Raw genomic sequence first — 15,322 nt, 5'->3', positions numbered from 1 at the left:
ACATACTGTATGAGGTGGTAGTAAGTGTGCTGAAGAAAAAATAAGCAGGAGGCAGGAATGGAGAGAGGGAGAGAGGTGCATGTTATCTTAGACCAGGAGCTCAGGGACAGTTTCACTCACCGGGAGATATAGGAGTAGAGATTTCAATAAAAGGAGGAACCTGGTCATGTGGATATCTACGGAAAAATTTTCTAGGTAGGTCAGTAAGTGCAAAGGTCCTGAGGTTGGGGAATGCTTGCCGTGGTTGGGGATGAACAAGCAGCCAATATGGCTAGAGTGGAGATAAAGCCAGATAAACATCACCATGTGGTTGTAGAAAGGAGATGGAAGCAACTGGAAGATGTCCATGTAAGTTTATATGACAGAGACAACAAAAGTTTGGGTACGCACACACACAACCACCTCACTGACCAGGTTCTGTACAGACTCCTGGTTCCATCATCATCTTGAGCAGGGCTAACTGTGGAAGAGTCTTGTAGGCAGCTGATAGGCTAAACTGATGCGTATTAGAAAGGATGTGGAGTGCCCATGGAAAGATTTGAAATCTGGAAGGTTGAGTGGTCAACAAAGGGGTAGCAAGGGGCAGAGAGGGGGCTACCGAGAGCATTCTTTCGGGGAAGCACAATTTTAAGGGAAGCAGCTACCATGACGAGGGAAATGAAAATTCACAGAATATTCTACTGTGTGTTGTCCACCATGGTTCCCTCTTTGCAGCTTCTCTAAGAGATTTCTTACATGAAGCTGCAAGGCTTTTTTTGGAGTTGGATTTGTGTTTCTTCTACATGCAACATTCTGTTGAGACCAGCTCTGAGGTGCCCCGGCTTTACTCAGGTTTCATTTCTATGGACAGTGCCCCTGAAGTGATTGACTAGCTGTTTTATAGCCTTTTCTTATCAACTCAAAATATTTTCTTTTCCCTTAAGCAATTAAAAAAACAAAACAAAAAAACCCCTCTGTTTCACTTCAGAATATTTCACCTGTCTTTACACAGCAGGTAACCTCAGCTGGATCTCAAATCTCCTATTTACAGCCGTGTTATCTCAGGTAAGTCACCTGACTTTTTAGGCTCCAGGAGTCTTATCTGTAAGTGGAGGTAATTTCTTAAAAATTTCTATACAGAATCTCAAGAATGAAATGGTATTCTGCCTGTATCATTTGCAAACGGCAGCCACTATTTTAACTGATTACTATTTTTAAATGACCAATTTGGACATTAACATGTGCACACTAAATATATGTGGAATAAATTTTTTTTTTAAGATTTTATTTATTTATTTGACAGACAGAGATCACAAGCAGGCAGACAGGCAGGCAGAGAGAGGGAGAGGAGGAAGCAGGCTCCCTGCAGAGCAGAGAGCCCGATGCGGGACTCGATCCCAGGACCCTGAGATCATGACCTGAGCCGAAGGCAGCGGCTTAACCCACTGAGCCACCCAGGCGCACCCTGTGGAATAAATTTAATAATTAAAATGGATGTATAGATTCATTTGACCAGAGGAGACAAAATGTGTCCATCAGAGTGCAGTGAGTTTTATCGAATTGCTGGAATCTCTTTCTTATCCTAAATGAGTCAAAAAAGAGCAAATGTTGCTTCTCTTTTATATTTCAGAGTATGCAATCCTGAGAATTAATTTCCCTTACTAATAATAGAAATAATTCTCCCAAACTATAACTTATATATAAGTTATACATAACTTACATAACTATAATTTATAAATCATTATAATGATTTAAAATGATTATAATGATTATTGAAATTGCAACTTAGAAATAAACACCGGTTATATATATACATGTATTATAGAATCTGTAGATTCTATAGATCTATTAGGTAGAAGTTCTGGAAAATAACACAGAAAGCAGCAAGAATAATCATTAGTGGGTGCCTGGGTGGCTCAGTGGGTTAAGCCACTGCCTTTGGCTCAGGTCATGATCTCAGGGTCCTGGGATCGAGTCCCGCATGGGGCTCTCTGCTCAGCAGGGAGCCTGCTTCCTCCTCTCTCTATCTCTCTGCCTGCCTCTCCGACTACTTGTGATTTCTCTCTGTCAAATAAATAAATAAAATCTTAAAAAAAAAAAAAGAATAATCATTAGTACAAAACTGGCTTTGTCACAAAAAGGAGATCTGGCTCCCTTAAAAATAGTGAACTCTGAGTTTTTCTCATCACTTCAAGTCATTTGCATTTAATAATACCAGGGCAGATAATTGTGTGGATTAGCACAAAGGCTGATTGCTGACTAGTTCTAACTGGTTTTGCCACACAGTAATGAGCGCAGGGTTTGGTAGACTCTGAGAGATCAATGGTCAATAGTCTGAGACTCTATTCAAAGTTAAAAAAAGGAAGTTCAACACTGTAACAGTATGTCAGTGCTTATCTGAATGTTGCTTAGAACATTCTTGAAAGCTTGATGTTGTCACAGCCTGTCTCAGTGCCTGGCAGAAACAGTCATGCCGTTCTTCCCCTTATCTTAATGGGTGTTGTCAGTGCTGCAGCTGATGGAAAAGGCCACCCACAGCCAGATGAACCCCTTAGGGAAGCTTTCCCCTGGAAGGAGGGGGTGCTCAGCACACCTCTGCCCTCCCTGGGAGGACTCCTCCCCATCGCCCCGCCATTGCCCCCATGGGCCTGTGGGATCAAGGTCCATCCTCTAGGTCACACGCCAGCTTCGGCTTGCCCCCATGCGCCTCCTGTCCTTGTAACCCCCCTCCTGGCAGCTGCACGCACTGTCTTCCCACTTCCCCAGCCCACCCCACAAAGGCACCAGGTGCCACAGCTGCTGGCTGTTGGGATCCTGCTTCCCTGCTTTCTTCATCTTAGTCCAGGCCCTTGCTGTCTGTCGCATTAGAGCTAGCCGCCGTAGTCCTCGCCTCCCTCTTCCCTGGCGGACTGGCTGCCCAGTGCGCAGAGTGCACTAGAGTACATGTTAGATGACACGAAAATACATCACAACACACATCCTCCAGTTTAACCTTTCAGTGTAGTGGTGGGTGCCTTGTAGGGACTCACCCCTCTGTGCTAGCTCTTCCTCTCCACCCGCTGAATTTCTGTCTGTCTTTACAGGCCCAGCTCAGAAATCCCCTCCTTCTGGAAGCCTTCCCTGGCCTCTGTAGGGAGTCTGTCATTCTCTTCCATGCTATGCAATATACCACATGTCTGATCCCCTTACTAAGGAAGGAAGCTAACCTCATCTCCGAGGACCCACAGTATTATGGGACAGAAGAGCCGTTCATCGGACTCGTGGGGCTGTCACTGTGGAATCCCGTGTTGACAGATGGCTGCCTGGACACCGTGTCTTGTAAGACTTCGCTCCTCGGGTGTGGCCTGCCGCCCAGCAACACGGACATCTCTCGAGAGCTGGTTAGAACCGCGCCCTTTCTGTTCCTACTCCAGACCTTCTGGATAAGAATCTGTAGTTAAACAAGATCCCCAAGGAATTTGGTTGCACGCTAAAAGTCTGAGAGGCACTGGTGTAAGGATTATTCAGGTCAATACTTTAAATGGAAAGCATAAAATGCCTGGTGGCTCCTGGGGAGCAGTGCTTGAGACGGACTAGATTCTAGAAAGGGATTGGCTTCTTGGCACTCAGTTCCGGGCACTGGCGTGAAGTGGCACCGGTTCTACCAGCAGAGGCCTGGGGAAGGGGGTGGGGCGCAAAGGGAGCAAGGAGAGCGAAGGCAGCTTCGGTCCCAGTCCGAAGTCCCACAGTCCCCTGGGCTGGTGTCTGCAGGACAGCTCCATCTTTTCTTGCATAGGAAATTGAGGTGTTTGGCATGAGGTGGCCTCGTGCTGGTTCAGACTTGGACCAGAGCACATCCTGTGAGTCTCTGCATTCCCTAAAGGTGTCCTATTGGCTGCTGTAACCAGACGGACGGTGGGTGCTCCGTCAGTGTTTATGGTTGGATTTGGGCTTCAGTGACTGTGTTGTGCCTTCTCACACCTCTCCAGTCAGCTCTGCGTACGATGCCACCACTTTAACAGAAATAATTCTGTCTCCACACAAGTCTGGGACCTGAGCTGGAAGCAGATGCTTAACCTACTGAACCACCCAGGCTTCCTGGTTTCAGCTCACATTTGGAGACACAAGCTCACAATGATTCTGCGCTCGCATGTGACTGACTCCTCTGTCATGTCCTTTAGTGTGGTCACTTAGGGTAATGTTACACAGAGCTGGTGGAGAGCTACCTACCAGACCACAGGGCCCACAAGAGGATTTGCGCACATTCCAATCAACAACCCACTACTTGCCGCAAAGCTCTTGCACTGGAAGGTGTGCTCTGGTTTTCCATTATCCAAGTCTTATCATTTCTAGCATCAAAGAATACAGACCAGTTAATCACCAAGGAGTAAAAATAAATTACCTCACCTTTAGGTGATTTGCTGTTTGGGTGATTTAGCACGTCTTACCTCTAGAGGAAAAGCACAGTGGGGCTGGTTGGTTCACAGTGGAAATGGTTCATGCTTCGAAGGAGACCCAAGTTATTGCAAAGAGGCATTCATTGTAGATTGATGACATTCCTGTTCGGAGGTTTAGGGGAAGTTTCTTCCAATTCATCGCTCTGAATGTGATCCTATTTCTTAAGGAATCCAGGGAAACTTTGATTATGCAAAATATTGTGGAAATAGGGTTTTCCAGATAAGGTAGGCAGTCATCTGGGTTTAGCCCAAGTTGACAATCTATTTTAATTGCTTTCTTGGACTTTCTTGTCTTCACAAGTATAGGGCAGTGAGTGTACTTTGGCTGTTTCTTTGTCAGAAAGTTGAAAGAGTCATTCATTCATTTGTTAAACTATGCATTTATTCTTTCTAACAAATACCTATTACATTAATAGGGAGCTCTGGGCTGGGGGCCCACCACATGGCGGTCAAAAGATGGGTAGTCTAACGGTCTAATGGAAGCCAACAGAACTGTGTTCAGACCACAATACCGCCCCCGAACAACCATGTGATCCCAGGCAAGGTCTTCCTTCTCTCTGACTCAATTTCTTACCAGGAAAATGGGGCCCAAGATCTCTAATATTTAGCTTGCCAACGACATTTGAGGATTATAAAGCATAAAACACTTAAAAACTGCAGTTCTCTATGAATGGTCCTGTTATTTGATGACTGAGAATCTTGTCTTGCTTTAGGAAAATCATTCTAAATGGCCCAAACCATTATATCAGTTTAAGGGATGAAGTCATTTCTATGTGGACTCTATATTGTATTAATAATAACATTTTGAGGCAAAGACTATCTGCTTCAGTTCCTTCCTTTCACAAATTAGAAAACCAAGTCCTCGAGAGGTGGGCTGACCTGCTCAACTGATTCTGTTAACAGATAAACTGAGGCATATTAAACATTTCGAGAGTTTATTTGAGCAAGTTGATTCAAATTGGGCAGCATCCAATCTAGCCGATAGGAAAAGAGCCAGCTGCACGACGTTGAATGAAAAATGAAAGACTTTTATAGACTGAGGGGAGCAGGAACAAGGGAATTATATTAAGCAAAAAGCAGGTTGGTTACTGTCTAGTTATTTTCCTTTAGCGGATGGAAGGGGTCCCTCAGGCAGATCACCTAACTAGGGCTCGTCAGGAGACTCCTGACTGACTGGTATCAGACTCCATTTCTGGGAGAGTTGAAACTCTAAGAAAGTTAACTCTGGACTCGGTGACCTGGGGTTTAGAATCAGCGCCTTCATTCTGGGCCCACTGTCTTGTTTTTAACAACACAGAGAGCTGGGACTAGAGCTCAGTCAGTCCTGCTCCTCTGACCAAGTCTTATCGCTCAGATTGTGTCCCTTACCTACATAGGATGACACTAGCTGACAGTAACAGTAGCCTGTCCACTAAAATTGGGCTGTAACTTCTCTCCACTTGAATCCGTCTTCAAGGAAGAATCACTGTCCCTTCAATCCATTTCCAATAACTGTTGATTTTTTCTTCCTATTTGAGCTGATGTGGCAGCAAGAATTTTGGCCCGCATTGTCTCTGCCCTCTGATGTCATGCTTGTCATGCTTGTTATATTAATTGGAAAAGGGGATGTTGCAGATACAGTCAAGGTCACTAAGCAGCTGGCCTTAAGATAGGGAGATTATCTGATATTATCCAGGTGGGCTGAAAGTAATCACATGAGCCCTGAAAAGCAGAAAAGGAAGCCAGAAGAGGAGATCAGAGAGATGCAGCAAAAGACAAAGATGGAAGATGCCGACCACGAGAGAGTCCCATGTACGCTCGTCGGCTTGAAGACAAAGGGGGTCAGGTGTCAAGAAACTGGGGATGACCGTGCTCTAACCTCAAGGAACTGAATTCCGTCAACAGCCTGAAATGAGCTTGTAAATGGGATCTTCTGCAGAGTCTCTAGGGAAGACCCCAGGCTGGCCCAACCCAGATTTCAGCTTTGGGAGGCCCTGAGCAGAGGACCCCGTTGAGCCACTCTTTGCTGGGGACCCACAGTGAGATCCTACATGGGTGTCCCTTTAAAAGGTTTTTACGTTTTTCTTTTATCTTTGTCATTGACTTTAAAAAATATATTTTTAAAGATTTTATTTATTTATTTGACAGAGAGAGAGGGAATACAAGCAAGAGAAGCGGGAGTGGGAGAGGGAGAAGCAGGCTCCCCGCTGAGCAGAGGGCCTAATTTGTGGGCTCGATCCTGTGATCCCGGGATCATGACCTGAGCTGAAGGAAGACACTTAACCGACTGAGCCATCCAGGAGCCCAGACACCATTTACTTTTAAAAGAAAGCTCCAACAGGGACATCTTTTCTTGTGGTTAGTCTCTTTCTTCTAAAAGTTCAGTATAAGGAAAATGTTTTATTTATCATTCCAGTGAGCTGGCTCCCACACAACTGAGGTTTTATTGCGCTAGCCTCTTAAAGGACCGAAAACCACCATCCCATGCTCAAGGAGGCACCACGCCTGCCCATTGACAATACCTGTCCCATCTGTGAACGCTTGTGCTGTATGAAGATTTCAAACTTTAGCATAATCTGTGTATCTTGGGTTTTTAACCATAATGTCACAGTTGGTGGATAGAGCCGAGAGATGAAATGCTTCCTTTATTTTCCATTGTATTTTCTCCAGATCCTTCCAGGAGGATGCTCAGAGCTTCCCCAGACATTTGCGCTGCAGACATTGCAGGGGGTAGAAGACGAGACCGTTAATATTTGGAGTTTCATCATCGCTGGGGAAACAGTGTTTCATTTCATAATTAAGAAATGATGTCTTGGGCGCCTGGGTGGCTCACTGGGTTAAGCCGCTGCCTTTGGCTCAGGTCATGATCTCAGGGTCCTGGGATGGAGTCCCGCATCGGGCTCTCTGCTCAGCAGGGTGTCTGCTTCCTCCTCTCTCTCTCTCTCTGCCTGCCTCTCTGCCTACTGTGATCTCTGTCAAATAAATAAATAAAATCTTAAAAAAAAAAAAAAAGAAATGATGTCTGAACTGAATTTAACAGAGAAAACTTGATTAGGACATTATTTTGCTTGTGAGTTGATGTAGCAAACTCGAGTGGGTATAGAGTGTCAAAATGAAAGAATGATCTGGTGAGACAGATGGAGATCATGACCTGAGCCGAAGGCAATGGCTTAACCCATTGAGCCACCCAGGCACCCCGACAACACGTAATTTTAATCAGTTGATTTCAGCTTCTCATTTGTCACACCTTTATCAGTCCTGTCAGCACAAAGCAAAACAACCGGAACAATTCATTTCTTCTTCTCTTGTTAGTTTACCACATATGTGCCAGGTGTATGAGGCTGGCAGTCCAGAGGCCCCAGTTAATCAGGAAAATAGAGGAGGCAGTGTCAGTCAGTGGTTATGAACTCAACTCAGGTGGGGTAAAAACCACTTTGGGTTCTGGCTTCAACCATAAGACCTTCAGTCCTTTAGGGTTACCACGGGGATTAAATGAGATGGGTATATAGCGCATAGTATCCTCTAAGACTAAATAAATGTGAGGGTTTCTAGTCATTTGTATTAGCTCCAAGACCAGCCCGGTGGACGTATGGGTCCCTGCCCAGCAGCCTTGAGTACAACTTCCGTTAGGATCGTATGCAGAAGGGGCAATGGCACTGGGATTGCCTAGCCTGTGCTGAGGAGACAGATTGCACAGTGGTGCCCTCGGCTTGCCAGTTTGTAGGGCGCCGGAGTAGCGCTGCATTGTTTTGGATTGGCTAGACATCGTATTACACTTGGTATTGCTCATTTGAGGCACAACCTTTATGGCTATGCGGCTGCTCAGTTTCTGCAAGGAGTTTCCATACCGTGTTCACCTTTTCTTTCTTTTTAAATTTAATATGTTATTTATTTATTTGACAGAGAGAGAGAGTATAAGCAGGGGGAACAACAGGCAGAGGGATAGGGAGAAGCAGACTCCTGCTGAGCAGAGAGCCTGATGATGCGGGGCTCAGTCCCAGGACCCCGGGATCATGACCCAAGCTGAAGGCAGATGCTTAACGACTAAGCCACCCAGGCACCCCTGTGTTCACCTTTTCTTTTTCAATATGTTGGGGCTTAAAAAAAATACACTTCTCTACTTAAAAACAAAACAAAACCTGCTCTATTCAAGTGTGATTGACATACAAAAGCTGTATGTACTTCATGCATACAACAACTTCATCAGTCTGGGGATAAATATACACCGGTGGAATCATCACCACACCTAGGTCATTAACATATCCATCACCTCCAAAAGTTTCCTCCCACCTTCCTTATTTATTGTTATTGTAATGATAACACTTCACATAAGACCTACCTTCTTGGTACAACACAATACAGTGGTGTTAACTATGGCTACTGTGCCTACAGTAGGTCTCCAGGAGTTATTCACCTTCAATTTCATCACTCTTCTGTAATTAGTTCTTTATTGTAGCCAGAAGAGGGCACTGTTGCTTTACCCAAATTCTGCACTGTGGCCTGCAGGGAGTTGCATCTGTGTCCTGTGCTACAGTGTCTCATTCCTGGCTTTGTTGGGGGTGGAATTTCATTTCATAGGTGCCCAGCAGGGAAATAAACAAAACAAAACAAAACAAAACAAAACAAAACCACCTCTTGTCTGTAGCTGGACATATATAAAAACTTGATACTTGATGAACTTTAATAATTTTTGAAATCATGCAAAATTGTGTATGGGATTTAAAAAAATGCACAAGTGCAACTGAGAAAATGCGTTCTTTGAAACTGATTAAGGTTTCAACTTTCTGCAACCACTGTCTGAAAAATTAGAGTGCAATTTGGTGTTTCTGCTCATTTTTGGCGTCATTAGGGACCCGGAAAAGACAGAAGAAACTGACTGACAGTTTTGGGAAACTCTGGGATGTTTCCTCCTACTGTGGCAAAATTCATAATCTGAAAATAGAAGTCTTTGTTAAGAGCAAGGAGGGCGCAGTGTTGACACTCACCCCCTACTTCTGCCTATGAAGTCTGCCTTTTCCTTTCTTGGCAAATAATGCCATTATGAACCACTTTACCATTTTTAACAGGCCGGTTTTTTATGAGGCAATAATGGCTTTATTTATAATCCTTGGGTGAAAAATGGCAATTGAAGAAGACCATTTCACAACCCAGGCGGTCTGCATTCTCGTGGTTCTCTTCCAGACTAGCAGTCTAATAAGGGTGACAGAAATTGAGCTCTGCTTTGGCCTATGTTTATGTTCTTTTCCCCCTACTCCTCTCATGTTTCTGTATATGTGATTTCTTTCCATGGCTTCAGAGTTGGAACAAGAGACATTTGAAATGCAAATTCAAGTATGCTGATGGCAAGCCAAGCCTACAACAGTGTAAAATCACAGTTTAGGCTGAAAAAAAAAATCTAGTGGAACTGGAGAATATCCCCAGCACCAAGTATTAATATGATGCCTATAAATCAATATTTGCCGGGTGAATGATTGATTGGCCCAATGAAACCACTGACTTCTGAAGATAATTGTGAGTATGACAACTGATTTATAACTATTTGAATGTACATGATTTTTTAAAAAGAGTCACCATTTCTACCTGATACTTAAATATTTTCAGGTATCCTCAGATAAGGGAATAGCAAGTCTTTCAACTTTACTTCGGATTTTATAGTGAATGCTTTCCAAAATTACTCATGAGGGTGAAGGAAATTTGTGTACATGTGTGTATGTGAGTGTATATTCTTGCTCAGCTGTATTTTCAAAGCACACTCAACAGCAGTTCTCTGTTTTCTTCGTACTGGTAATGTTAACTTACGGCTTCTTGTTTTTTGTTGTTGTTTTTTTTCTTCCAGACTCCTGTCCCAGCTGAACTCTGTGCAGTGAGTAAATTCTGTGCTCACAAAGGGCCATAAAACCCTTTTAATATTCATTTGAAGGTACAAGCTCTTGGACCACAAAGGTCCCTTCTTCTGGTCCCTTCTTCATGCCCAGGCATGCTCAGGGACTTGGCTTCCTGCCCTGGAAGCAAGGCATATAGGCCAAACAAAACCCTCATTTTCACTGCTTGAAACAACGGGTCAATTCTTGAATGTAATTACTTAGTACAAATTAAGAGTTTAGATCCAGGAGCCTTGGGGCACTCAAAGATTATGGAAAATAGGGGAGTGGGGAATGGTTTCAGGTGTTCCTGGGTTGTAAAAAGCCACACCCCACACAGCCTGGTGTGATCTGATACATGTGAGAGAGGGTTTACCAAGTATACCCCACAAGATCTTCAGGGCAGGAAAAAGTAGGAGCCTGTGTTCTATCCATGCTTGATGTTGGCCAGGTGATCTTCTAAATATAGCTAGCTGCTTCCTTTTATAATGAGTGACTTCTTCCATACGTTTCCCTTTGCAGCAGCTTCGTTTCTTAAGGTAGTGGAGAGTAAGGAGTTATTTGACAGACCCCGTATAAAACATGAAGAGTGTACCAGTAAGAGATACAAGGAGGCACAAAGGCATATCCAATGAACTAGAGCTTTTAGTGCACGAGCTGTCAGGTTCCTGGGTGTGCAAGAAGAGCAGAGCCTCAAATACAGACTTCAAAGAGAGTCTGTAATTTCATTCAAGACAGAAAGTGCCCCTTAAGCCACTGCCACTGGGGAAATGTAGAAACTGGAACTTTGATACAGAGTCAAGTCACTTGATACAAGTCACTTTTATTGGGAAGGGTTACGAGAACAAACTATGGGGTTGTAGGAATACCATTCTCCTTAAACAGCTTAGGAAGGAATCAGAAAAGCAGGTATTACGCAGCCTTCTCCACAAGCCGGCCACTGTTCTCTGTGCTTTACATATGCTAGTTTATTTAATCAGCAAAACAATGCTTTGAGCTAGGTGCTCAGAGGACCTCAGTAGGCAAACTGGGAAACTAAGGCACCAAGATACTACAATACTTGCCCCTCAAGCACCCAGCTAGGGCGCGGAGGAGCAGAAATTCCAGCTTGATTCTAGTCTCTGCCCTTAACCATTTAACTGCTAAAAATCAGATACTATGTGGATCTAGAAAGACTGGACCCGGAATGCTAAATGGCATTACCTCCAAATGGTGGGTTTACAGTTAATTTTCGTTTACCTTTCTGCCCTCCCCCCCAATTTCTACCACATATTGTTTTTATAATGAGAGCAAAAATAATAAATGATGCTTTAAAATTCTGACCCTCAAATCGATCACCTTGAAGATCACTATGCTGAAGGGCCCAGGAGTAGACACATCCCTCGTTGCTCCCTTCGCTAAGTAACACCAAGTAAAAGTCACTCAGATGTATCCCTCTGCAGTCCTGTAAGCTGTCAACAATCGGTCTACTCCGTGCAATGTCACCCGGGGCCCTGGGAGAGGATGGGCAGTGTCTCAAAGGAAGAGTGAATTTCCCCCTGTAACAGTTCCGAATGGAGTTCAACCGGATGCCCTGCAAAGCTTTGAATGGACACAAATTCACGTTCACACATGACTTTCTATTAAAAGTCATAATACAGGGGCACCTCTGGGTGGCTCAGTCGGTTGAGTGACTGACTCTTGGTTTCGGTTCAGGTCACGATCTCAGGGTGGTGGGATGGAGCCTAGCTCAGCGTGGAGGCTGCTGCTAGAGCGTCTCTCTCCCTCTGCACCTCCCCAACGTGCAGGTGCTTGCATAGGTGTACCCATGCTCACTTGCTCTCACTCTCTCTCTCTAATAAATAATTAGATCTTTAAAAAATAAAAGAGGCATAACACAAAAGTCCACTATTTGTATAGATCAACCATGAACAATTGGAATTTGAAATTAAAAAGTAATACTATAGTCCAACATAATTCACAAAATACGTGTAACACACATATGCCGGATGTAGGAAGCAACTGAAATTTTAAGATATGACCCTGTCAATTTGGATACAATTTTATTAATATTCTCAAGGTTTATCATAACAAATGTTTAACACAAATACGGTTGAAAAGACATAAATGTAGAGGCAGCAAATCAAAATTTAGGAAACTATCAGCTCAGACTTCTTGTTCATTCCCAGAGAAAAACAACTGTTAGCTTCTGATACGGACTACCTTACTCTTTATTTTTCCTTGTCTTTTTAATAAGTAGCCAGACTTTAAAGTCCTCTCTTTTTGAAAGTAAGTGGCTTGCTGGTAGGAGCTGAGGTCTCATTTCTCTAGGTTTGTAGCTCTGTTAGGAGGAAGTGTGGACGTGGACACTCTGCTGAGTCCCCTGACTCCTCCCGTGAGACTGAAGGACTTCTCCCAGCTGATGGGATGCTGGCTGCAGAAGGTGCTCTGCCACCTCCCCTCCTTAGAACTGAGAACTCTGGGGAAGAGTGCTGCCTTGACTGAGGCCTGGTCCCTTTCCTGGGTGGTGTTGCAACTAGTTGATGCAGCCATATAAAACCTGGCCTTCTTGCTTGGACTGGGGACAACTCTGCAGGGTCATTTCTACTCCCAGGATTCCCATGGGGCCATCTAAGTCCTCAGCTGAGAACACATCCCGGCTAAACTCCCTTTGCCCATCCTGCTTCCCTCTGTTTCCTGGCACAGGTGTTGATCTCAAGACAAGTGCAGTGTCTGTCCATTTCCCAGCACAAACTTGACCCTGGGGGAGGAAGAGCATACGTCTTTCGTGGGCATTGGGCCCCTTGGCCACACTGACTCGACAGACCACAGCCTTGAAGCCCCTCTTAGAAATGAGGCGAGGAAGGAAAGCAGTGCCATTTTCCTCACACTGATTCAGGAAGTGGATCAAAGAACAAAGAAGACACTTGGAAGACTGGCAGGGAACACGTCTGAAATTCAGGGGAGGGCTTTGGGGGAACCACAGGAGGCAGGATGGCAGCTGCTTAGCCCACTGTTTGTTCTAATCCCCTGAGCTGTCCTGTCCCTGGTACCATGGTCGCACTGTGTTAATTAAATCATTCTCATTAATTCAGCCCGAGTGTAAATTAGGAAGGAATGAAGATAAATTAGGTTTGAAGGCAGCTAATACATTTAACCCCATGCTGCTTATTTTGCAGCCTAACAAAATAACGTTGTTAAGGGAGATAACAAGGCCAAAGCCTTGGGCACAGCTTCTTAATAGCATTAAAAATGAGACCTTGGTTTGGTGTCACAAGGCAGAGGCAAAGACCAGCTCCCGGGGGCCTATGGGAATGGGTTAACATCTTGAGTCGGGTGGTGGTCACTGTCCCACACAGACCCATAGCATTTCCTGACTTGTTTATGACTGAGACATCGACTATACGGATGCTTGTCCAGCTGGGTCACAGGTCTGTCTAGAGAGGCCTCCCTATACACATCCATGACTTGCTCACCTTCTCATCCTGTGAGGAGAGTGTAAGAATTACCTTTAGGCTTGCCTGAGAGATGCTGGGGTAATAGCAGTTTGAGTTACTGGGATCAGAAATAGGCTAACTTGCAAATCACTTTCAGCTGTGAAATAAACATTAGAAACCGCACACAGGCCTGTGGTTCAAGCGGACCAGTGTGGTTTGTAGGAGGTCACTGCAAGCACACACATTTTCCCCAAAATGCAAGTTTAGTTCCTCTATCTCTCAGCAGGAAAATGTTTTCCACTTTTATACCCTCCGGAAGCTCATTTTTCCCTCTGCCTCATGTTGCTTATCTCCCTGAGGCAGATGAAGCCAATGTCTGCGGTCACTGAATGCAATTCAAGATTTCCCAAAGCTACAGCTTTTTTCCCCCTCCTCTTTCTTGAAGCACAGAACAGAGGAGGAAAATGGCAAAAGCCAATGTCCAGAGGAACCCCCCCCCACCCCCCGTCCCTTAGCAGAGTCCCCAGCAAGGAGAAACAAACGTTACTGTCACCAGGGTTAAGGACGCAGCAGTTTCCAAGTGGTGAAGATGCAACAGAACCAGATTGCCTGTTCCTAACTCAGCGGCCTCCTATGACAAAGTCCCGAGCCAACCAACTGAGCTGTGTACATGTTTTATTTCTCAGCATCATCTACCTACAGTTCCACGTCGATTTGCTAGGTGACGAAGTAAGAGAGAACTACTTCTCCTTAGTGAGAAAACGTGTTGATCTCTTCGTTTAAACAGAGCATTTCCCCCAGAGGAAGACCCTGGCATCTAGTCTTCCAAAGCACCTGGGTTAGTTTGAGCCCACAACACAGACAAAGCCCTTCTAGGAGGCCCTGCCCTGATGGGCTTCTTCCCCACCTTGCCACAGGCTACAGAAACAGGCTTTTTTTTTTAAAGACAGATGTGCCCTAGCTCCACATTCCCACCTCCCTTCTTTTCAGCACCCATCTCTGGAATCTACAGCGCTTGCTCTACCTTTCCTCTTCTTGGCTCCTTTTATCCACACCTCCTTCAGGAAGGGGGTGGACTTGCCTAGCTCCTCTCTTCACCTGGCCAATCCCCAGATTCGCTGCACGTGATTCTCACCGTGAACCGATCCAACTGTCTCTGGCTTGTTAAGCAGTCTGGGGCCAAGAGTTTGCATCAAAAATTAAAATACGAAACAGATTTGTAAAGGCTCACGGTGAGGCGGACGAGTTAATGCTAACAAAGGACTTCAGAGGGCACTGTCTTTCTTTGCTTTCAAGGAGCGAAATTTCTCAGCGCACACCAGGAGGGAAGGCGGGGGCGGGGGGGGGGGGGGGGTGTGGAGTGAGCTTAGAATAAAGAAGAGTCTTGGCAGTGTCTGGACAAGGTGAGCGCTAGGTGGAGGCTCCTCAGCCGGTTTGAATCATTTATCCATCTAGTGTTTAGAGGAAAGCTAGGAGGTGAGAGTGTTGGGGCAGGGAGAAAACTCTTCGGTGCATCCCTACTTGAGGTGCTTGCAGAACAGAGCCTCTGCTAAGGGGCCGTGTGACAATTCACATCTCCCTGGGCCTCGGTTTCCTAACGTGCAAAAGGAGATGGCAGCGGGGGGAGGGTGTCATCTCTACCGTTCCTTCA

Source organism: Mustela nigripes, chromosome 12, assembly GCF_022355385.1.
Source record: "Mustela nigripes isolate SB6536 chromosome 12, MUSNIG.SB6536, whole genome shotgun sequence".
In the NCBI taxonomy this organism is placed as follows: Eukaryota; Metazoa; Chordata; class Mammalia; order Carnivora; family Mustelidae; genus Mustela; species Mustela nigripes.
The sequence above is the reverse complement of the archived record's forward strand: the minus strand, read 5'-3'. Positions refer to the sequence as shown.